The 23212-nt window shown below is 36.5% G+C and overlaps 1 long non-coding RNA gene across 2 annotated transcripts in view; it reads left to right on the forward strand.

Moving 5' to 3' along the window:
* The first annotated feature begins 1276 nt into the window (after window positions 1–1276).
* The window catches only part of LOC306640909, a 35944-nt gene continuing 14008 nt past the window's right edge, over window positions 1277–23212 (forward strand). The window contains exon 1 of one of the 2 annotated variants that reach the window (XR_013757951.1): window positions 1277–1808. This is a non-coding gene — a long non-coding RNA (uncharacterized lncRNA). The remainder of the gene's footprint in view (window positions 1809–23212) is intronic. The other variant, XR_013757952.1, reaches the window with a different exon arrangement.

Raw genomic sequence — 23212 nt, forward strand, 5'->3', positions numbered from 1 at the left:
AACTCATGGCCTCAGCCTCATGTCACCTCTTTAAATCCTTCCTTGATGCCCCCAGGAAGAGCTAATTTCTCCCATGCCCTCTGTTTTCTGAAACTCTCTATAATTACTTCTACCCTAAATTAGAGATAATGTTTAAACATTAAATTAGAGTTAATTATTTGCATTACTCATTACCATTTTCCTTTCAGTGATGAGTTCCCTGACTGATATCATGGTTTATTCCTCTCTGTATGAGATAATGGGTGTGTAAACCAGCACAAGGAATGGTTTGATGCATAGCTATTATTTTGTTATTTAAATCCTTAATGTCTTCTTAAATGCATATTATATATTAGGTATTTCTTTGATTTTGCATGACTTTGTGATTTCCGTATAGGATATACTTTAAAGATTTGCCTATCAGCAAAACCCTGGCTAACAACATTGCTGTCATATTGAAGCTTTTGGGAATGCTGAAAATTTTTATTTTCTCTGATTTTAGGTAATCATATTGTGAGTTGCCTTTAAATATTTATTTAATTTTTTCATTTGTTCCAGAAATACTTATTGTACGCTCATTTTGAATTAGAGAATTTACAAGGCACTGGGATTACAGAAGCAAATTAAATGAAAATGATCACTGCCCCCATGAAGTTTCACATCTAGCAGAGAACATAATCATTCAACAAAGAATTTATATAATTCAAATTTTATTTTTGCGAGGTAGGAAAACCACAGGGTGTTATGAATGATTCTAATAAAAAGGGATGTAATTTGATCAAATGTGGTAAAGGATACCTCCTTGAGGAAGTGATATTTAGACTGATATCTAAAGCATAGGCAAGAGTTAGATAGTAAAACATGGGTAGGGATAGAGAGTTGGGTGGAAGGTTGGGAAGATAGCAGACAAGTTCAGACAAAGGGAAATAATCCCAGAAAAGTAGACCCTGGTTGAGGAAGAAGCCAGCAAGTTTTATAGAGCCAAGTTGTTGAATAATGAGCATAACTCCAGTCCCAGGTGTACTTAATTCCATGACTTTCTCACTATTCCTAGATCCAATCTTCCTTTCCAAACCTGTCTTTCAATATTTCCTGGCCAAGATGTCTGCTTCAGCACATGGACCCTGCTCTTACAAATACACTTCTCTCTGGATAGATGTCCCATCTCTTCCTGTTAATTCTACCCATCCTTGATGAACGAATTCAAATCCCCAGGTTCTCTACTCAAGTGCAGTAGTGATTCCCTCCCTCTATCATTTCTGTAGTATCTACCTATATATGCCTCACTTTCCACGAATGCATTTTATATTTGATTTATTTTATCTCCCTCCTCAAAAGAATTCTAATATAATGCCTTGTACAAGGTAACATATTTCATATACTTTCATTGAATGAAGTGATTTTTAATAAGCTATATATGACATTGAGGAAATAACCAGGATAGAGTATCAAAAGACCACAGGCTGTAATACCACCTACTCAGTTGAACTTTAGTCAGGACATGCATTTTTCATGTGTCTCAACAGTGTCTGGTTAACATTACTCTGATGAACAAGGATCGTCTCTGTTGACTCTGAGACCAAGAGAGGCATGTTTTCCTCTAGGTTATAGAACCCACCTCTTCCCCCTGAGTCTGCTTGTAAAGAAATGCTGAAAAAAATGGTTCTATTGTTATTTCCCATTAAAGTATCAGCAGGTTCCCTCTGAAACAAAATTTTTATTTTTTCCAGACAACTTGAGAGACTCACCTCTTTCCTGATTGCCAGCCTGAGAAGTTGAGATAACTGTGTCATCCTGGATTGTGGGCTGGTAAATATTGATCTTGGCAAGTAAGGATATAGGTTTCTTTACTATACATATACAGAAATACTAATCAGTAGTCACAGAATAAACTAATGTTGGTTGACCATTTTATAAATATGGACCTTTGGTCATAAAAGTGTGAAACAGGAGAACCATTGGTATATAGCGCATCAGCAGTCTTGTGTTTGTACAGGAAGGATATAGAATGTTTAAAGCAGGCAAGAGTTTCTTCCTGGCCTTTTATCCAATGATAGAAAATTATATGCTAAAGTCAATCCATTTCTCTTCAAGTATAGTGAAGTCAACAATTTGAGAATGAAAAGGTATATGTAGATGGAACAAAGATGACTGAACTAATCTCACTGGACATATTCAAATTACTTTGTCAGCCACTGGTTAAGGAACTCAACTGATCAATGATGATGATTCCTTGGGAATTCAGTCAATTGACTTGTAGGAAGGTCTAAAACAAACACCCTTTCCCTTCAAAAAAAAAAAAAAGGAACCATTATTTCAGCTAGAACAGTTACTTGATCTTGAGAACCGGAAATGTGTTAGCCTTGGGTTCACATTGCAACAAATTATTTGAATTCTCATCTCCACTGATCCTGAACAAATCAGTTCTGCCTCCAGATTATTTCTGTTTCTCTATAGGATTAAACACATCTGCTTTCCAGAGTCTGCAGCTTTTTCCTGAACCCCAAAATAGGAATCCATTTGGTGTCAAATAAGATAGTTGTAATTTCACTGTAATGCTGTTCTGTTCTTATTTTCCAAGGATTTTATGCACATTGTCAAATGTGACTGAAATGTGAGGCTTGCACATATTTTACTAGTATTTGTCTAGAGTTAGAAACTTGGAAGAAGAAGGTTCTGAAAAAAATATCTTTTCACTTGCCTGTCTTCTCTGTAGTCTTCACACTCCTCCAGAGCAAAGACTTTAGTAACACTTGCTATTCTACCTCCAATGCTTTCTTAGAGCCTGGCACAACAGTGAATAATTCAAAATCAATAAATTTTGCAGAATAAGAAGTTTAGTTCATAATTAGATGACATTATTGGGAGGTGGTAGAAACTGAAGGGAGTGAGGCCTAGATGGAAAAAGCAGGTCTTTAGGGGTATATCTTACCCTATCCCTGCCATGAGGTGAGCAGCTTTGCTCTATGCTTAACTCTCCGCCATAATCTTCTGCCTCACCACAGGCCCAAAAATAACAAAGTCAAGTGGCAATTGACTGAAACTATGAACCAAAATAACTCTTTCTTTCCTTAAGTGTTTTTTTCCTCAGGTTTTTGATGACAGCAAGGAAAAATTGACCAACACAGCTCCTCTCTGATCACAACTTTTCTCATTTCTCCTTGCTCACTATACTCCAACACCACCAGAATCCTTCTTTTTCTTAAACACAACACAATGTCCCCCAGCCTTTTGTCTTCCTCTTGCTACTTGCTTCCTTTTTATTCATATCTAAACCTTAGCATTCCCTTCTCAGAGGGGCTTAGCTGACTATCTATATTAGCATTCTACTGTTCCACAGTACAGCCCTAGTAATTCTAGGTATTCTCCATTCTTCTGAAGCTTGTTCCTAAGATGAGAAGGGAAGCAAGATGGGCAGGGGCCAAAAGTCAACAAAAATATAATCTCAACTAAAAATTAGTTTCAATCTAATTCCATAGGCTCTCTGGAGAAATGTAGAAGTATACTACAATTTGAATACCTCTTGAAGAAACAGGGCTGGCCTTTTGTATTCCTGTATAAGTCATTCATTGGCTAAGGTCCAAAGAGTAAAGAGGAACAGTGGGATTAGCTAGCCTTCTGGGCAAGTCTCTGCATCATTGGACATTAAAAATTCTTTAGAGATAGGGGAGACTGTGGGTGACAGACAAAACCAACACTCACAATAACCAGAGAGGTGGTGGTACTGGGTAGTGGAGAAAGTATGGATAAAATATCAACAGTTTGAATTTATAATGTTCATAAACTGAACTAAACTGTAGGTGGTTAGATTGATAGAGAAATTTGAGTGAGACTGTATTAAAGATCCTTTCAATTTTAAGATTTTCAAATTTTCTGATTTTAAAGATGTCTATATTTCTTCATGATAATTAATTATAATAAGAACACACTAATATGATCTCTCTTTTCTAAGTCTGTTTAATTCATATTATGGCATACAGCCAAGTGGTGAGCCTTGATTATGCTTTTTGGAATTCACTAGAGCAGTAGAAATTATATCTAGGTCCATAATCATACTGACCCACCCTTAATCATCTTATTTAAATTCCACTCTACCCTCACTCATGCCAACTCTAACAAGCCTTCTAGATCTTAAATACTGTATCTTCTGCAATGCCTTTTCATACCACTCTAGGTTGAATTAATGTCTCCCTTTTTACTCTAGAAAATTACAGTGCTTTGCACATTGCACTATAGTGTCATTAATTTTATACAGCTAGACTTATTCCAGTGCCTAGAATTTAATATTCAAATACTGTCTTACCTTAAGTGCATTTAGAATTCCTTGATTCACCTAAAAACCTTACTTCCATGGAACATTTAAATCTACACAAAAACTAAAAAATAAAGACAAAATCTATCTTCTCTTTGCTTTCCCTCAGATTTTTTTTTGATTCATAAAGTAAACTGGATCTGCCTTAATGTCTGATTTTCATTTCATAGCCAAACTGAAAAGGAATTAGTTTGTCCAAATAAATTAAATGTCATCAACCTATGATGTACACATTTTCTACAGGTTTGATATTAGTATCCCTATTAAAAAAAAAACTACCTCCTATTGCATGACAGCAAGATGTAAGGAAATTAAAAGCTAAACAGATTCCTTGGAACAAATAGACTTGGAACAAATGCAGACCATTGGCTCAAATTGCTGGGCATTTTATTTAGATCAGTATTTCACAAACTTAGTCTGTGTTTCTTCAGCTCATAATTGGCTTCCCCTGAAATGAACAGTTAATTTCCTAGTTAAATGCACTAGAGAAATTCTGCATAGTGTGATTCACAGCATATTAACCCTTTGAAAATTTTGAAGAGTCCTACTGAAAATAAATCCCTTGTACTTTTTGTAACTATCTAAACATCTCTCAGATGACTAATATTTTCAGGTCAGTCTGGGAAATTTTGACTAAGATTACTTTACACCTATTTTAGACATTTCTTCTTTAGTTGATTAATTCTATCAGTGTTTGCAGTATATTGAATCTAACTCCAGCTGAAAGAAATTTACAAAATGTGTATTAAATGACTAAGAGAATTTGGAGAAGAAATTAAATAACAGATTTTTAGTCATAACTCCCAACAAGAACTCTGAAAGCCACTCCATAGAGCTGTCTTTAAGGGTATGGCTGCTTCCAGGGTCAAGCAGCCTCCTGCATTAGAAGCCACCACTCCAGCCAGTTCCATAACCTCTCTGCTCTGCTGTGATCCACAGCAGCAAAACATTGGCCTCACACCTGGCCTTTCTCCCCACTTCATTCAATTTAAATGCAAGATTCATGCTTGTGCTTCTGACTGGTGAACATAAACATATCCAGAAGACTGGCTTCAAGGGAATCTGGAAAATGTGGTTTTTCAGCTTTCCACTCTCTGCTCCACAGTATTCACACACCATCACCATTTTCTCTCAACATACACTACATTGCAGGATGATGAGGTCCCTTATAATGCAAAAGTGAATAATTAAAAAAATTCTAAATAGAGTTAGATTTTAGTTTCATGAAACCAGATTATTGTTTCCTAGTTCAGTATCTGTTAACAAGCCACAAGCTCAAAAATGTTGTAATTTTATAGAATGAATGTACTAGAGCATAGGACCATCTTGAAAACCCAGTTGTTTCCTGAGGATGAAGCAGAGCTTCAAAAAGAGATGAAATAGCTTGCTCATAGTCTCCACAATGGAATACAATCAAGATGTCTGGTCTTAAGTTAGGGTTAATTGTATTGTCCCATGGCTCTTAGGTTGTTATTCTCCAGGTAAAATGGAGTTCTGTCTTTTAAAAAGGGCTGAACAAAGAATGCAATGTATAATCAAAAGAGATAACACTAAATTGAACAAACAATATTAACGATCTTTTAAAATATGCAGAATGCTTTCCTAAATACTATAGTGAACATAAATAAGAATATGAGACCCTAATCTTCCAAATCTTCAGCAGCAAAATGAAATTCTAATGGTAGACTTTATCTTTGTATATTGACACACAAGACTGTAAGAGCAACATTATACATGTAATTCTCACAGTCACTTTTATATATGGATCCCAAAACATGAAGTCCACTGATTTATATTTGTATTAAATAGCTTCCTTCCATATTTTAAATATTTTAAAACTTTGAAATTTTATGAATTCTATTGATTTCATATTTATTTTATTTCATATTTATTAGTATTCTCTTCTTTACAGTGTTCTCTATAGTGTTTGCCAAATGATGGAAGAAGGTTCTTAAATACAATCTATATTCATTCTTGTGCAATATAGAGAGTTTTCCTCTAGAGTCAAGTTTTAACCACTTAAGGAAATTTCTGTTAAACTAGTCTATGATATTAAAATGTCATAGACTGGGTGATTTAAACAAAAGAATTTCATTTCTGACATTCCGGGAGGCCAGAAAGTTCAAGATCAAGGTGCAGGCAAAGTAGATTTCATTCTATGGCCACTGCTCATAGCTTGTAGGCACCTGTCACTTAACTGTCACTTCATGACATCTTTGTGTGCAGGTGGAAGGGTGGGGAAGAAAGAGAAGGAGAGAGAGAGAGAGAGAGAGAGAGAGAGAGACAGAGAGAGAGAGAGAGAGAGAGAGAGAGAGAAATACAGAAAGAGAGGGAAAGATCTATTTTATTTTTCTAATTAGGGCACTAATCTTATCATCAAGGCCTCACCCTGAAAACTTAATATAACGCTAATTATCTCCCAACGGTTTCATCGCTATGTACCATCACATGGGAGTTTAGGACTCCAACATAAGAATTTTAAAAGGACTCAGTTTGGTTCGTAGGAACACAAAAATAAAACAAAAAATAATTCAGGATAGGTCACATGTTAGGTCACAAAACAAGTCTCAAAAATTAAAAGATGTAAATCATGTCAAGAAATTTTTAAAATCACAATGGAAAATATAATTAAAAATACCATTTGATCCAGTTATCCCATTCCTAGGTTTATACTCAAAGGACTTAAAATCAGCATACTACAGTGATGCAGCCACATCAATTTTTATAGCAGCTTAATACATAATAGCTAAACTATGGAACTAACCAAGATGCCCTTCAACAGATGAGTGGTAAAGAAAATGTGGTATAGATATATAATGGATATTACTCAGCCTTAGAGAAGAATGAAATTATGGCATGTGCAGGTAAATGGATGGAATTGGGAGAATATCATGCTAAGCGGAATAAGCCAATTCTCAAAAATCAAAGGCAGAATGTTTTCTCTGATAAGCAGATGCTGATCCATAATGGGGAGATGCTAGGGAAGGAAGGAGGAACTTGTGATAGGGCAGAGGGGAATGGGGGGAGGGGAGTGGGTGTTTGGGTGGGGAGGATGGTGGAATGAGATGGACATTATTACCCTGTATACATATATGATTGCACAACCAGTGTGACTGCATCGTTTGCAGAGGAACGAGAGGCTGTCCTCCACTTGTGTACAATGTGTCAAAGTGAATTCTGCTGTCATATATCACTAATTAGAACAAATAAAATTATAATAATAACAAAGGAAAAATAAATAAATAAAAAGAAATATGGAAAATTCACAAGTATATGGAAATGAAACAATATAGTCTATTGTTATCTGGATCTGGAATATTCTCCAAAGGCTCATTCACTTAAAGTCCAGCTATTGTGTCTTTTGACATGTCCCAACATTGTTTGCACAATTTCCTGAGATATTCTAGGTTCATCTAGTGGTTTCCCTGTTTTAACCCTATAACCAATCATTTCTCCAATGAGTACTTCTTACATTCTATGGAGCACGACATTCAGAAAATAAGATATGGGCAGTCATTTTTAATTTTAAAATACTACCCATAATTAGCCATGCCATAAAAACAAATTGATAGACTTAATTTATGTCTGTTGATGTAAGTTTTATTGAGAAGTCCTCAGAAAGTTTATTGAATGAATGAGAACTATTTAAAAAGTAGCTAGTTTGTATTTGACAACTTTTCACCAACTCTACTTTTTCTCTCTTCAAATCATCTTACAACTGTTGATAGAATAATTTTAATTCTAAATTTCACATGCAGACCTGTCACTCAGCTATTTAAATATCCTACCAAGCTATATCCTGTGTAATACTTGGATTGACAGTAAGTGTTATGGTTCCTGCTCACATATAAACATCTACACAGCTATTAACCATGATCTCATGAGAATTTGCCAACACCCAGAAATGTATTTCTCTGTCTTTTTTTCTCTTTTATACAGTACCATTTGTTGAAAAGTTATCTACCAAATAAATGCCATTCATTTATGAAGCTCTCTTTAATTTCCTGTTGCTTGAAACGATTTATATTCTCTTAAATTCATTGAATGACAACTTTATACTGGTTCATCTCTCATACTCATAGTAAGACGACTAGCAGATTTGTGTTGCCTTTCTAAACTACATTCACATTGATTGATCACTTGCCATTTGCCAAGAATTATATACTACATTATGATGTTATTACTTACAACTAGCTTTTTATCTTTTTGGATAAAATAATTCATTATTTGAAAATGATGAAAGTATACATTTTATCATCAAAAAGTTTTAGTATCTATGAAATACAAAATATAACAAAGATCTTATCTTACATTGCTTAGTTCTAAGACATAAGTAGCTGGAAAGATGTATTTAATTTTACAAATTAAGCAACTATAAACACTTGCATGAATTGTCCAAGGTCACATGACTAACAAGTGATGAATCCATTTCCAAAATCTAGGCTGTAAAATTTTTTCTACCCTTCCCCATACTAGGCTACAACCCAAATATTTATAATAAACAGACCTGAAACAAATGTGAAAACAAAAACGAAACTATTAGGGTGCATTAAATGAGGTGTGGAACCAGCTTGATGACAAGTTTTAGACCCTGACCACTCCTCCTAAAGGAGGCTTAGCATTTGCTAGCCAATCTTGAATTACAGTTGGTTCAACCAGTGGGTCTCACATACAATACCATATGCAGAAGTTCTAGAGCACATACAAAGTCACCCTGGAAACAGTGAGTGGGAGTAAACTTTGCAGTTCAAATCTCACCTCCCATGTGAAGCCTTTTCTAAAACACCCACACAAGCCTATATATCCTTTCTCTGGGCCCATAGAATCTTCTCTTTATTATGACAGCTGTGCTGATGCCAGTCCATTGTTTTTGCTTGTCTGTGTGTGTGTGTGTGTGTGTGTGTGTATGTGTGTGTTTCCAGGTAGAATGAACTTCTTCCTTAGAGACTGGACCATTTCTTAATTATTTTGCATGATAATGAACACACTGAAGGCCTATTAAGTATTTAACAAGTGAATGTCCTTGTGATGTGAAAACCTATATATATACATAATATATAAAAGATTTTACATATATCTACTAAGCCTACCTATGATGAAAGAATAACTACAGCCACAATGTCATGTTCTAGATAGCAAATCTTTTTTTTTTTTTTAACAAATCAGGATTTCAAAAATATCAGGTAGCATAAACAGTTTTTTTGAATCACTCATTTGTATGGAAGAACAAGAGCTATCACTATGTATAAAATACCATTAAAATATATATATTTTATCAGGCACAGTATTAAATGAAATAGGTCAGTTGGAGTAATTTCTGTTGTGCCAAAGAATGCTTGTGTTTTAAGAAAGACTGCTTGAGAATTTTCAGAATTTTTCTTGATTATGGTAAAGACCAAATGAAGTAAGACTCTTGAGTTTGTTTTTTCTTTTATGTGTGATTAAGGATAGCAAAATCACTAGTAGTGATTTTGTAATGCAATGCTTTTACACAACTTTAAAACAATATAAACTTTTTAATGAGATTCTGCATGAAAGCCAAATATAAAAAATATATTCAAAGCTTGATTTTGCCCTAGTTGAAATGGAAGTGGAAAGTTTCTTTAGAGGTACTCTCTTCTGCCCTCTTCCCACTTAAACACAGACACACACACACACACACACACACACACACACAATCCCTTGAAATTTGAGGCAACTGCAGGTGCCTGAATGGAATTGATTGAAAACATGCCACTCTGCCAAGTCATTTGTGATCATTAGTTTTTGAAAGTCCACCAAGTGACTCCAAACCCTAGCCAGATTTAGAGACCACTAGACTGGGTACACTCTAAGGTCTTTATTTATTTCCCAAATCTGTGTTTTCCTCTTCACCTTTATTTGTATTCTTCTCTTCTCGGCTTTACTTCCTTTCTCTTGTTTTTCATTTACATTTTTTCCTTTTCATTTCTGAAAATTTCAGTCTAAAAACATTATGTGGGGCCTGTGATAGGCCTATGATAGGGAAGCCTAGTGGCAGGGAGAGAGACCGAGCCCAAGGTGGAGAGAAAGCATTTTTATGGGAAGTGTTACCCTGATGGTGTCAGAGCCCAAGTATGTGGGAAGTGATCCGGATCAGGATGCAGGAAGGGGACCTGGATGAAGAGGGCATCCATGTGCAGGGGACTGCAGCCTGAATGGAGTGAGAAGGTGTCCATATGGGGAGTTGGAGGGCGGCTCAGACAGGTGTGTCTAAAATTAATAAAGGGCGTTTCGATCTCCAAATGGTCTAAAGCTACTAAAGGATGGTTTTGTTACGCCCCATCTGGCTCCTGCTTCCTTCTACCTTTCTCTCACTAGCACTCCCTCAGTTCCTCCAATGCTCAATTCAACTTTATTCATTTTGCCTCAACTTGGAGCCTCTTCCTGTCTTCTCTTTCCCTACTTATTTCACTAACTCCTAGTCATTCTTGGTAATACTCCTAAATGTCATTTTCTTAAAGAGCTCCTTTCCAAACTTCCAAATGAAATTGGACTTTATTGTATTCTTTCCTATCGCTATGGTTACTTTCAATAAGAGCTCTATTTTCCTATATGATCACATAGGTTTTTAGGTAACTAGTTGGTTTGTATTTGTGTCCTCTGCTTAACTGCACTTCTGTGGGATCAGGAACTATACCTGCTTTGTGTCTCACAGGGAAGTGCCAAGCATACAATAAGTGCTCACTGTGTGCTTTTAAATATCTTAATATGGATAGATGAAGACGTGGACAGGGAGATAGATAAGAGCGAACAAGTACTCAAAGGACATGTGAGTATACAGCTATATATTTTGGGATGTTATCAATAAACATGGTACGTAGATTTAGCTGGTCAAATCTTTTAAAGAGAATTGATTTCAGGAATTTGTTTTAGGGACATGTGTGTTTGTGCCCTGAGTTGGGGGGTGGGCAAGCGATTGTACTCAGACAATGTACCTATTGAGGTGTAATCAGTAAGGAACTAGTGCTGTGCCTTGCATATAGTGCATATTTAATGTCATTTTTGTGATTGAAGAAATGATAGTTCATACATGTATAAGATGGAACACTCTGCAGACACACTTTGCCCTGCATGTATATTGCTGATTGTCAGAATTTCTTTTAATTCAATTTAAGAAATAAGCATTTTTGGATACTCTTATATCTTGCTTTACAGTGGTCCCTAAAGTAGGTGGGACAGCTGTTAACCTGAAAAGACTCTGTGTTTCCCAATCTTTATGTAATTAGAAGTAACCTAGATTCCATGTTAGTTTAATGCTTTATAGAGTAAAATGGCAAATATAGAAGTATTTTCCACTAGGGTCATAACATGAACTCTTTTTTTAAAGCTAACTTTTGACTTCAAGGCCTCAGAAAGGAATGAGAACATGAAATATTTTTAGTTGTCTTTATTCTTTATTTTAGCCTGATTCTTAATTCTACATAGTAACTATGCAGAGGGGTCAAGACCTTGAAAGCTACAAAACAACTTTCTAGAAATTCAGAAGCCAGATATAAATACTAACACAAAGATGATCATTACATATAGTGAAAGAATTTGGTCTATTTATTTTTTTGTTTCCTATGAAATGGAGAAAAATCTGTACATTTGAAATACACAAAATGTGTTAAGTGAGGATCATTTGATATAGAATCCTTGTTTCTGACCCTTTTGTCAAATTTCTCTCCAGTATGTATGAATGCTGACACCTCTATATTTGCTTACACCAGAAATGCACGGAACTTTCCTACAACATTTAGGAAATAGAAATAGTTACAGAATTGTGTTTGACTCTATCATGTAATTTCTTAGTAGAAAATGACCAATGAGCTTAATTTCCCTTGACAGCATATCATTTTGCCTCACTTCTTGGAGTAGGAAATCAATGGAAAAAGATATTATGAAACAGACTCTTATTGGTAATTACAGAACATGCAAAATTTTAACTCCAATTTTATTCTATTTTTTAAATAAATCTTATCATTTATCTAACATGGTACAGTTTATGTAGTACTTTAATGTTTGCTAAGATGTATTTTGTGCTTGATTATATAATATCTTGTAGGTTTGTGTGTCTTGTACTTCCTACATTATCTTAATTCTTTCTGCTGCTCTGTTTCCTGATGAGAACCTCAGCATACATTTGCTATTGGGTTTATGCTATGAGTGAATCACATTAGCCCGCAGACACACAAGGAGACAGAGACATTTAAGGCAGAATAATTACTCAAAATTCCAAATCCAATGACAGGGAAAGATCAAACACACATACCAATCATGCCAGGCAAAATGAAATAGTATCTGAAAGGAAAAGAAATGAACATGCCAAAAAAGTTCTGAGAAGAGTAGAAATGATGATTAGATTCCGGTTTGTTTTTGTTTTGTTTTGGTACTAGGAGCTGAACCTAGGGGCACTTAACCACTGAGCAACATGCATCCCCAGTCCTTTATATTTTATTTTGTTTCATTTTATTTTTTTATTTTATTTTATTTTATTTTATCTTATCTTATCTTATTTTATTTTGAGACATCTCTCTCTAAGTTCCTTAGGTCCTTGCTAAGTTGCTGAGGCTGACTTGAACTCATGATCCTCCTGTCTCAGCCTCCCAAACCACTGGGATTACAGGAACGTGCCACCCTGACTAGATTTTTTAGCTCCTTGAGCATTTATCACACTAAAACTTTGTTCTTCATATGTTATGTTGAACATTTACAGTTTTTCTCTAAAACAAATATTACCTCGATTTTATAGATGAATTTTTTTTTTTAAGATTCCCAAGGTTCATGACTGATCAGTTCAAGATAGAAATTTGTAAATGGAAGATCTGGAATTATAAATTACTAGGCCTACCTATCTGTTTAGTGTAGAAATTTTTTTTTCTTTTTTTAAAATTTATTTTTATTGTAAACAAATGGGATACATCTTGTTTCTCTGTTCATAAAGTACAGACATACCATTTGTGTAATCATATATTTACGTAGGGTAATAGTTTTTGATTCATTCTCTTATTTTTTCTTCCCCCCCCCCACTCCTCTTTTCCCTCTATACAGACCCTCCTTCCTCCATTCTTGCCCCCCTCCAACCCCCCATTATGTGACATCATCCGCTTATCAGGGAGATCTTTCATCCTTTGGTTTTTTGAGATTGGCTTATCCCACTTAGCACGATATTCTCAAACTTCATCCGTTTACCTGCAAATGCCATAATTTTATTATTTTTTATGGCTGAGTAATATTCCATTGTGTGTGTGTGTGTGTGTGTGTGTGTGTGTGTGTGTATCACAGTTTCCTTATCCATTCATCAATTAAAGGACATCTAGGTTGGTTCCACAATCTGGCTATTGTGAATTGAGCAGCTATGAACATTGATGTGGCTTTATCTCTGTAGTATGCTGATTTTAAGTCCTTTGGGTATAGGCCAAGGAGTGGGATAGCTGGGTCAAATGGTAGTTCCATTCCAGGTTTTCTAAGGAATCTCCACACTGCTTTCCAGAGTGGCTGCACTAATTTGCAACCCACCAGTAATGTATGAGTGTACCTTTTACCCCATATCCTTGCCAACATGTATTATTGCTTGTATTCTTGATAATTGCCATTTAATTGGGGTGAGATGGAATCTTAGGGTAGTTTTGATTTGCATTTCTCTTATTACTAGAGATATTGAACATTTTTTCAGATATCTGTTGATTGTTTGTAGATCTTCTGTGAAGTGTCTGTTCATTTACTTAACCCATTTGTTGATTGGGTTATTTGTATTCTTGGTGTAAAATTTTTTGAGTTCTTTATATATTCTGGAAATTAGTGCTCTATCTGAAGTATGAGTGGCAAAGATATTCTCCCATTCTGTATGCTCTCTCCTCACATTGCTGATAGTTTCCTTTGCTGAGAGAAAGCTTTTTAGTTTGAATCTATCCCAGTTATTGATTCTTGCTTTTCTTTCTTGTGCTAAGGGAGTCCCATTAAGGAAGTCTGGTCCTAAGCCGACATGTTGAAGATTTGGACCTACTTTTTCTTCTATAAGATGCAGGGTCTCTGGTCTGATTCCGAGGTCCTTGATCCATTTCGAGTTGATTTTTGTGCAGGGTGAGAGATAGGGGTTTAGTTTCATTCTGTTGCATATGGATTTCCAGTTTTCCCAGCACCTTTTGTTGAACAGGCTGTTGTTTCTCCATTGCATGTTTTTGGCATCTTTGTCTAGTATGAGAAAATTGTATTTATTTGGGTTTGTGTCCATGTCCTCTATTCTGTACCATTGATCTACCTATCTATTTTGGTACCAATATCATGCCGTTTTTGTTACTATTGCTTTGTAGTATAGTTGAAGATCTGGTATTGCGATACCCCCTGCTTCACTCTTCCTGCTAAGGATTGCTTTAGCTATTCTGGGCTTCTTGTTCTTCCAGATGAATTTCCTGATTGCTTGCTCTATTTCTGTAAGGTACATCACTGGGATTTTAATTGGAATTGCATTGAATCTGTATAGCACTTTTGGTAGTATGGCAATTTTGACAATATTACTTCTGCCTATCCAAGAACATGGGAGATCTTTCCATCTTCTAAGGTTTTCTTTAATTTTTTTCTTTAGTGTTCTGTACTTCTCATTGTAGAGGTCTTTCACCTCTTTTGTTAGATTGATTCCCAAGTATTTTATTTTTTTTCAAAGCTATTGTGAATGGGGCAGTTTTCCTAACTTCTCTTTCTGAAGATTCATCACTTATGTATAAAAATGCATTTGATTTATGAGCATTGATCTTGTAACCTGCTACATTACTGAATTCACTTATGAGTTCTAAAAGTTTTCTGGTGGAATTTCCTGGTTCCTCTAAATATATAATCATGTCATCAGCAAAAAGGGATAGTTTGAGTTCTTCTTTTCCTATTCATATCCCTTTAATTTCTTTGGTCTGTCTAATTGCTCTGGTAAGAGTTTCAAGGACAATGTTGAATAGATGCGGAGAAAGAGGGCATCCCTGCCTTGCTTCAGTTTTTAGGGGGAATGCTTTCAGTTTTTCACCATGTAGAATGATATTGTCCATGGGCTTAGCATAGATGGCCTTTACAATGTTGAGGAATGTTCCCAGTATTCCTATTTTTTCTAGTGTTTTGAGCATGAAGGGATGCTGTATTTTATCAAATGCTTTCTCTGCATCTATCGCAATAATCATGTGATTCTTGACTTTAAGTCTGTTGATATGGTGAATGACATTTATTGATTTCTGAATGTTGAACCAAACTTGCATCCCTGGGATAAAACCCACTTGATCATGGTTCACTGTCTTTGTAATGTATTTTTGTATGCCATTTGCTAAGATTTCATTGAGAATTTTTACATCAATGTTCATTAAGGATATTGGTCTGAAATTTTCTTTCCTGCATGTGTCTCTGTCTGGTTTAGGTATCAGGGTATTATTGGCTTCATAGAATGAGTTTGGGAGGGTTCCCTCCTCTTCTATTTCATGGAATACTTTGAAAAGTATTGAAATGAGCTCTTCTTTAAAGGTTTTGTAGAACTCTGCTGAGAACCCATCTGGTCCTGGACTTTTCTTTGTTGATAGGCTTTTGATGACTTCTTCTATTTCATTACTTGAAATTGGTTTATTTAAATTGTGTATGTCCTCCTGGTTCAGTTTAGGTAATTCATATGTCTCTAGAAAGCTGTTGATGTCTTCTAGATTTTCTATTTTATTGGAGTAGAGATTTTCAAAATAGCTTCTAATTATGTTTTGTATTTCACTCATGTCTGTTTTGATATTTCCTTGTTCATTCTGAATTTTAGTAATTTGAGTTTTCTCTGTCCTTCTCTTTGTTAGTGTGGCTAAGGGTTTATCAATTTTGTTTATTTTTTCAAAGAACAAGCTATTTATTTTGCCAATTTTTTGATTGTTTCTTTTGTTTCAATTTTGTTGATTTCAGCTGTGATTTTAACTATTTCCTGTATTCTACTACTTTTGGTGTTGGTCTGCTCTTCTTTTTCTAGGGCTTTGAGCTGTAGTTTTAGGTCATTTATTTGTTGATTTTTTTCTTCTTTTATTGGATGGGCTCCCTGAAATAAATCTTCCTCTAAGTACTGCTTTTATAGTGTCTCAGAGATTTTACTATGATGTTTCTTTGTTCTCATTTACCTCTAAGAATTTTTAAATTTCCTTCCTGATGTCTTCTGTTATTCATTCATCATACAATAGTGTATTATTTAATCCCCAGGTGTTGGCATCGTTTTACTCTGTCACTTATTTCTAATTTCAATCCATTATGATCTAATAGAATACAAGGTAGTATATCTTCTTTTACTTGCTAACATTAGCTTTGCAGCATAATATATGGTCTATTTCAGAGAAGGATCCATGTGCTGCTGAGAAGAAAGTGTATTCACTCTTGGTTGGATGGTATATTCTATAAATGTCCATTAAGTCTAAATTATTGTTTGTGTTATTGAGATCTATGGTTTCTTTGTTCAATTTTTGTTTGGAGGTTCTGTCCAGTGGTGAGAGAGGTGTGTTAAAATCACCTAGTATTATTGTGTTATGGTCTATTTGGTTTCTGAAATTGAGAAGGATTTGTTTGACATACATGGATGAGCCACTGTTTGGGGCATAGATGTTTATGATTGTTATATCTTGCTGATTTATGCTTCCCTAAAGCAGTATGTAATGTCCTTCTTTATCCCTTCTGACTAACTTTGGCTTGAAGTGCACATTATCTGATATGAGGATGGATACTCTGGCTTTCTTGCTGAGTCCATGTGCATGGTATGTTTTTCCCCATCCTTTCACCTTTAGTCTGTGGGTATCTCTTTCTATGAGGTGAGTCTCTTGCAGGCAACATATTGTTGGATCTTTCTTTTTAATCCAATCTGCCAGTCTATGTCTTTTGATTGATGAGTTCAGGCCATTAACATTCAGGGTTATTATTGATATATGATTTGTATTCCTGGTCATTTGGCTCATTTTTGTTTTTTGACACGACTTGGTTTCTCCTTTATTTGGATCTTCCTTCAGGGTAGTTCCTCCCTTTGATGGTTTACATCATTGTTTTCCATCTCTTCCTTATGGAATATATTGCTGAGAATGTTCTACACTGCTGGCTTTCATTTTGTGATTTCTTTTAGCTTTTGTTTACCATTTAAGGATTTTATTTCATTGTCAAATGTGAAGGTAAGTTTTGCTGGGTATAAGATTCTTGGTTGGCATCCATTTTCTTTCAGAGCTTGAAAAATGTTGTTCCAGGCCCTTCTAGCTTTTAGCGTCTGTGTTGAAAATTCTGCTGATATCCATATTGGTTTCCCCTTGAGTGTAATTTGATTTTTTTTCTCTCACAGCCTTTAAAATTCTGTCTTTATTTCGTATGTTAGGTATTTTCATTATAATGTTCCTTGGTGTGAGTCTGTTGTAATTTTGTATACTTGGCATCCTATAAGCCTCTTGTACTTGATTTTCCATTTCATTTTTCTGATTTGGAATATTTTCTGATATTATTTCATTGAATAGATTGTTCATTCCTTTGGTTTGTTTCTCTGTGCCTTCCTCAATCCCAGTAAATTTGGCCTTTTCATGATATCCCATAATTCTTGTAGATTCTGTTCATGATTTCTTACCATCTTCTCTGTTTGATTAACTTTGTTTTCAAGATTAAATATTTTGTCCTCAATGTCTGAGGTTCTGTCTTCCAGGTGTTCTATCCTATTGGTTGTGCTTTCTATGGAGTTTTTAATTTGGTTTATTGTTTCCTTCATTTCAAGGATTTGTTTGTTTTTTTTTTTTCAATATCTCTAATTCTTTATTGAAATGATCTTTTGCTTCCTGTATTTGCTCTTTTAACTGTCAATTGGTGTGATCATTCAATGCCTGCATTTGCTGTTTCATCTCATCATTCAATGCCTGCATTTGCTCTCTCATCTCCTAGTTTGCTTCTCTGATCGTTTTAATTATGTACTTTCTGAACTCCCTTTTTGACATTTCTTCATCCATGCTGTCATTGTATTGTATTGCTATACCATCTAGGTTTGTTTGGGACATTTTCTTTCCTTGTTTTCTCATTTTGCTCAGTTATCTATCTACCCGTCTACTAGTGAAACTCTGGGATATTGCATATTTCCTCTATTGACTAATATTGTCTCTATAGATTTTCAATAACTCACCTCTTAGCCTTCAGTAGCCTGAAGTCTTGGCAAACTTGATAATGTAGTGCTCCACTAGGAAGCTGCCCCTCTCTGGGTGGTGGCCTTCAGGTGGGGTGTATTCCCTGTCAGTGGGCACAGGTGCCTCCATTTATTGGCTGATGGTCAGCCAAAGGGGAACTAGACTACAGACTGGAGCATGTCTGATCTGGGCCTGTTTCTCTGGTTCTACTGCCCTGGTGGGAAAGCCTTGCCCAGTGGGGAAGACTCACCCAGTGGGGAAGTTTTGCTGGGCAGCTCTCCTCCGAGACATTCCCTTCAGTCCAGAACTACCACCTGGACTGGGAAGCCCTCCTCTGCGATGTTCCCAGGGGTCTTGACCTACTTCCTGGCCTGGGAGCCTGGCCCTGGGAGGGACTCCCTTGCTGAGTGGCCCTCCTCTGATACATTCCCTGGGGACTGGAGCCACCGCCCAGGTCTCGGACCCTCACTCTGCTGTTGAAGCCTCTTGTTGTGTGGCCCTCCTCTGGAATGCTCCCAGTTGACTGGGTTCTCGTCTCCAGCAAGGGAGTCTCACTGGGCCACTCTTCTCCACAAAGTTCCCTGCATTTCGTGACTACTGTCCCATCCGGGGAGTCCAACCAGTGGGAGAGATTCACCCGATGGCTCTGAGTTGGTCCCGAGTTTCTCAATACCTCCTCTTCTTGACTCCTGGGTCTTGTCAGAGGTCCTCTAGCCACCTGTAGGTGTCTCAGAAAGGGAGCTGCCCTTCCAATGATGATAGCCACACCCTCAGGAATATTTCAAAATAGCTCCGCGATGCAGGCGGGCTGGCTTCTCAGCCGGCTTGCTCCGCGATGGGGACAGACCTCTGTGTGGTGGTCAGGGGTAGTCGCTCAGTGATGGTGTCTGTCTTTGGCCTGGTGGTTGGGCGGGTTGGCTGCCAGCTGCCTATCTCCACAAGGCAAGCGGGTTGGGTGCCTACCGGCTACCTCCGTGACTGCGACCAACCAGTGATGGCCAGAAAAACTTTTTTGATTGTATCAGGTGAGCTGAGTTTTATCATTTGAACTGAGCTGCAGCTTGAATAACAAACAAAAATTTAAATTGGGAAATAAAACAAAGGGCCTCTATTCAGAGTTTTAATACTTACAGAGATACAGAATAAAATATATTTCCTGGAATATCTATAGTGAAAGTGCAGACAGAGGTCAAAGAAACTCTGATGAGTGAGAGGAGACTTTCCAGAGGAAGAGGAACTTGAGTAGAGTTTTAAAATATATGTGGATATAGATGAAACTAAGGGGAAGATTATATAAATGAACTTCTAGTAGAAGGATCTGATATCACAAAGGCACAGAGATGAGGAATCACAAAATCACTAGAGAATAACAGGTAGTTTGGGCAGAATTGTCCTGGAGTAATCATGGCACCACATCTGGCAGAGGATGAGAACAGGGAACAGCTAGAAACTCTCATGCTTAGCTTAGCACATAACTGGACTCCAAGTGGGTCTCCCCACTGAGCTCTATCTACAGGAACTTTCTACCCCTTGTCATTTCTCCCCTCTCAGATATAAAACATGGAATTCTGTCACTGAAAACAAACACTCTTTCATTTCTTTCTAAGATAGTTTTACTCAGTTTAAAACAGAAAAGGGTCCAGAGATTTTTAAATCGAGAAATATTGATAAGAGATTCTGATCTTCTCTAGGATGAGCAGACCCTAATGTGAGTTAACTCACACTAACAACACCTACAAACTGATGAATTTTATGCCAGTTTGTTCACTTATAATGCAGGAATGTTCCTTCACTGGCCAGAATATTGTATATTTTATTTGGTAAAGATGATGTCCCAATGTCACTATAGGAGAGAGGACTTCTACCATGTGGCAGCAGAGAATTTATTCATGTTATTTGTATTAGTTGTCACTACAACATTGTGATGCAGTTCTTCCTTTAATATGATTGTATAGATGAGGAATTCAAGTCAAAACATTAAATAATCTTCCCTGATTTCATAGCCACTAAGTTTTGGAGCTAAGGAGCAAACCTAATATCCTTTGATTTTTATTCCATTCAATGTACAGAGTATATGCATAGTGACTGGAAAAACATGATGATGTTGGTGATGATGACAATGATGATATAATAAAGGTAATTACAAGTTGTTGGATACTCACTTTGTGCCAGTAATATGCTGTATAAATCATCTTCTATAATTTCCATAATAACTCCATTAGGTGGGAAATTATTTCCATTATAGAATAGAAATGGGAAAGATGTTCAGAAAGTTTTAATAACTTTTTCAACATCCAAAGCTGGCTACATGGTGGGGCAGCTATTGAACCCAGGTCTCTCTGGTCAGAGAGTTATTTTACAACTAGCAGGGTAGTGATAAGTACCTGATGATCAAAGTCAGAGTGAAGAGATTTGTATGTTAAGAGAAACATTTCATGTAGGCTGTGGTGGACAACCGAGGATAATACAAGTTTTCCCCACAGGGACGCTGATCATGTGTCTTTGTGGTGATGCAACAACATGTACATTTTATAGTTATTTTCTTCTCAAATTAGTTGTTTGCTTTTTGTTCTCTTAGGAGAAGCAAGGTTTGAACTAGTTTTCTTTGAAGTGAGTGCCCTTATGACAAATTTGAAATCAATCTAGAGTCCCCTTCTCTATAATTTTTGCAGTGCTGGATGCTGAACCCAGGGCCTCATGCATGCTAGGCAAGTGCTCTACCTTTGAGCTACCCTAAACCTTGACCTTGTTCAACATCAAAAAATTTGAGAAGTTTTCTTTAATACTTTGTCCTTGTAACATGAACTCCCTAAAGGAGAGGTTGTTTCTTTCCACTATAGCTCAGTTATCTAGCATGAAGTTTGGTAAAAATAACTTCCTAATGTAAACTGAATAAATGAATGTTTGAATGAGTTTACCAACCGTAGACTTTATTTAACTTTTACATTGCTTGTCTTTTAGAATAATATCCAGATAAGACTTGTCCATTTATTTTTATTCCTTTTTCAAATTTTTCTTTTGGGACCTCTTTGAATTTCTCAAGTGTGTCCTGTCTGGTTTAGCATATTCTAGGCTCTGGTTAATTTCCTCACTAGTCTGGGCTAATTCTCTTCCTTTTTCTGCCTTAATTCACATCACATTTAAGGACAGTTTCTAACCCCTCTTTTACATGCACAGCCCCCCCCCCCCCCCCCCCCCCCGCCCTCTTAAACATGAAAAGAATGGTGGGAATTCAGGCAACCTAGAAACAATTTAAAACAAAAGAGAAATAGCTAGAAGGTTGAGAAAAGGTCACTACAGATGAATATTCATGAGAATAGTGTGATTCATGAGATAGAAAAGAAATCATTAAATTATGTAACTGGAAAAAAATTGGAAATAAAGCCAGGAGAACATTTCGGATGACTGGTTGAGGCAATACTTGTAGCTGCAAGTGATGAGCATGGGAAGTTAATCTGAAAAGACCACTCATGGGGTGGTGAAAGGCTCCTGGAGGGAGGCCTAGACCTGGCGCTCACTTGGCTGTCTGTGACTTTTCTGGGTATCTGTACAATCTTGTTTAATGAGGGTGCTGGGCTAAAAAAGTATACAAAATCCTTTCTAACTTTAACATGTTATAGAAGGCTCTAATTTTCTAGCAAAGCAAATTAACTCGTATGGTTTAGGTCATATATTTAGCGTAGTATAATTTTATCTTTATATTTTCTTCATCATTTAGCCCATATTATTGAGTGACTGACATTTGAGTATATAAGATGAGTAGATGAAGTCACTGCCACCACTACTGCTTAGTCTGGGTGACCACAGCATTATGAACAGCAACATGACATGATAACAGAGGAGATGGCTGGAGGAGGGAGGCAGGATGGATACAGAGTGCAGTAGACAGGAACAAAGATATGATCGATGTCATAATTTCCTAAGGTAGAAGTAGAGCCACCACTTTAAATAACTACACCTACATGGAGGTGTAGTTCATGGTGGAGCATGCACTTAGCATGTGTGAGGCCCTGGGCTTGATCTCTAGCACCAAAAAAAACAGTAAAAACTGGTTATATCTTGTAATTACTCCTTTGTTCTGAGGATTGTAGTTCTAAATTTTAACTTAAAAGGTTGATGAGGATTCTCTACCTTTCCACACTTCCTATAATAGAAGATAGTTTTGATGTTTAGTTTTATTGATGTGGTCACTACCTAGCCTAGTCTAGAGATTTTCTTGACCGCAGAATAGCTGCTTGGAGATCTGGGAGGTTTCCCAGTGATTCCTCATAGAGCTTGATGCTGACCTGAAATTTTGAAATGCAGAAGGAAATAGAAGAACTTAGAACTGGTGGGGAAACGTGACCACCCTCTGGAGACTTTCAGGGGTGAATACATGTGTGAAGAAGGTGGACACAATTCAAGAGCAAGAAGTGCGGTTGAGTAATCAGCTAGAAAGTTCATATTTATCTAAATATGTTCAAATTCATCTTTCTTTCTTCATCAGCTCCTACCAGCCTTGAATCTCGTGCCTGGAAGTACAACACAAGTATTCCTGAATCCAAGTTTCAGAGCTGTGGGGACCAAGAAACTTTTCTCCTTTACTGTAAATTTGATCAATGCTGTTCCAGTGCCTGGCACACAGTAGCACTTGACTAAGGAAACTTTGTTTGGGTTGCTGATCACTTGTTTTTATCACCTTTGTCTGGAAAGGTATTTAAGATGGTCCCATAGTAAATATCACTTGGATGACTTTTGCAATCAACATCGGAGGTTTAAAACCCAATCTAAGCCACATCAATGTTCA

The sequence above is a fragment of the Sciurus vulgaris genome, assembly GCF_902686455.1.
Source record: "Sciurus vulgaris genome assembly, chromosome: 11".
Classification (NCBI taxonomy): domain Eukaryota; kingdom Metazoa; phylum Chordata; class Mammalia; order Rodentia; family Sciuridae; genus Sciurus; species Sciurus vulgaris.